The following is a 2302-nucleotide window of genomic DNA, read 5'->3' as shown; positions in this document are numbered from 1 at the left end:
AGTTTAAAGGTTGTCCTTCATACATTTTCACCACGTATGCTTTTGACAAGTTGCTCTTCATACATTTAGGACTTATCTTTCCAGACTGAGCTGCAAATCGAAAGCGGACATTCGCTCCCCTCTGGTGCTCTTCTCTCCGTGCTTCTCCCCTTTGGCTCCTCTTCCGTTTGCCAGCAAGAAAGAAAACTCCTACAATTGCTACAGCTACTCTCTCTACAGCTCCTACGATTGCTTGAAATCCAAATAGCACAAGCTCATGAACAACAATGGCTACTCAATCATCCAAGTAAGAAAATGAAAGAAATCGAAAGTGTACCTAATTCTTGCATCTTCTCCATTTTTTCCATTTCAAAACACCACGATTTGAAAGAAAGAGTCTTGTAAAAGTAGGAATCTCGAAGTGTGATTTGAAAGTAGGGTCTTTATTATATGATTTGACTTTTAGATCTTGAAATTTGAAATTTGAATTTTGTATCTAAGATTCAAAATTTCAATTTTGAATTTTGAATTTTAAATTTTGAATCTAAGATTTTGAATTTTGAATTTTGAAATTTTTAGATTTGAAATTTGAATCTTAAGATTTGAATTTTGAATTTTAAATGGGGAGATTTGGCCATGCGGCCAAATCTTCTTGGCTTCTTTCAAAACATACAAGATTTGGCCGTACGGCCAAATCTTCCTAGACCTTGGTGATTTGAAGAAGCTATAAAGATTTGGCATCACAACTAAATCTTCCTAAACCTTGCTGCTTTGAAAAGATTTGTCCACATAGCCAAATCTTCATGGACACTCGTGATTAGAAAGAAGATAGCAAGATTTGGCCGCATGGCCAAATCTCCCTAGACCCTCGTGATTAGAAAGAAGCTAGCAAGATTTGGCCGCATGGCCAAATCTCTTTAGACCTAGTGATTTAAAAGAAACTAGAAAGATTTGGCATCACAACCAAATCTCCCCAAATCCTGCTGCTTTGAAAAGATTTGGCCGCACGGCCAAATCTCCCTAGACCCTTGTGATGAGAAAGAAGCTAGCCGCACAGTCAAATCTCCCTAAACCCTCGTGACTTATAAAAAGCTAGAAAGATTTCACATCGTAGCCAAGTCTCCCCAAACCTTAGTGCTTTGAAAACTTGGTGCTTTGAAAAGATTTGGCTGCACGGCCAAATCTCCCCAAACCTGGCGCTTTGAAAAGATTTGGCTGCATGGCCAAATCTTCCTAAACCTGTGCTTTGAAAAGAATTGGCCACACGGCCAAATCTCCATAGACCCTTATGATTAGAAAGAAGCTAGCAAGATTTGACCACACACAAATCTCACCAAACCTTGGTGCTTTGAAAAGATTTGGCTGCACGGCCAAATCTCCATAGACCCTCGTGATTAGAAAGAAGCTAGCAAGATTTGGCCGCACGGCCAAATCTCCCTAAACCTGGTGCTTTGAAAAGATTTGGCTGCACGGCCAAATCTCCCTAAACCTGGTACTTTGAAAAGAATTGGCCGCAAGGCCAAATCTCCCTAAACCTGGTGCTTTGAAAAGAATTGGCTGCACGGCCAAATCTCCATAGACCCTTGTGATTGGAAAGAAGCTAGCAAGATTTGACCGCACACAAATCTCCCCAAACCCTGGTGCTTTGAAAAGATTTGGCTGCACGACCAAATCTCCATAGACCCTCGTGATTAGAAAGAAGCTAGCAAGATTTGGCCGCACAGCCAAATCTCCCTAAACCCAAGTGATTTAAAAGAAGCTAGAAAGATTTGACTGATTTGAAAGAAGCTAGCAAGATTTGGTTGCACAGCCAAATCTCTCCAGACCCTAGTGCTTTGAAAGAAGCCCACAAGATCTGGACACAAGGCCAAATCTCCCCAAACTTTGGTGCTTTGAAAGAAGCCCATATGATTTGGCCACACATCCAAACCTCCCCTTCCTTTAAAAGAAGCCCATAAGATTTGGCCGCACGGCCAAATCTCCCTAGTGCGGCCAAATCTCCCTAGAATCTAGTGCTTTCCAAATCTACTACTATGTCTAGTGTCAATTCTAGATTCTATTTCAAATATGTTTATCGATAATGTATTTTGTCTAACATTAAAGATTATAAAGATGATAGTTTGTATATTGCTTGGGTTTTTTTATAGGAAAGACACAAATGTGAAGAAGGTTGAGAAAGTTATAAGTGGATTTGCAGAAAAAAGCATACCTTGGTACTTTGACATATATAGTATTGAGGGAGCACAGTTGACACGAGTTCACTTATTTGTTTTGTTACCTAATAAAAGTGCATACACTTGTGTTGGATCGGTACATCAAATCA

This window comes from Dipteris shenzhenensis, chromosome 31 (genome assembly GCF_047967505.1).
Source record: "Dipteris shenzhenensis isolate YYH24624 ecotype China chromosome 31, Dip_SZ_1.0, whole genome shotgun sequence".
Classification (NCBI taxonomy): domain Eukaryota; kingdom Viridiplantae; phylum Streptophyta; class Polypodiopsida; order Gleicheniales; family Dipteridaceae; genus Dipteris; species Dipteris shenzhenensis.
The sequence above is the reverse complement of the archived record's forward strand: the minus strand, read 5'-3'. Positions refer to the sequence as shown.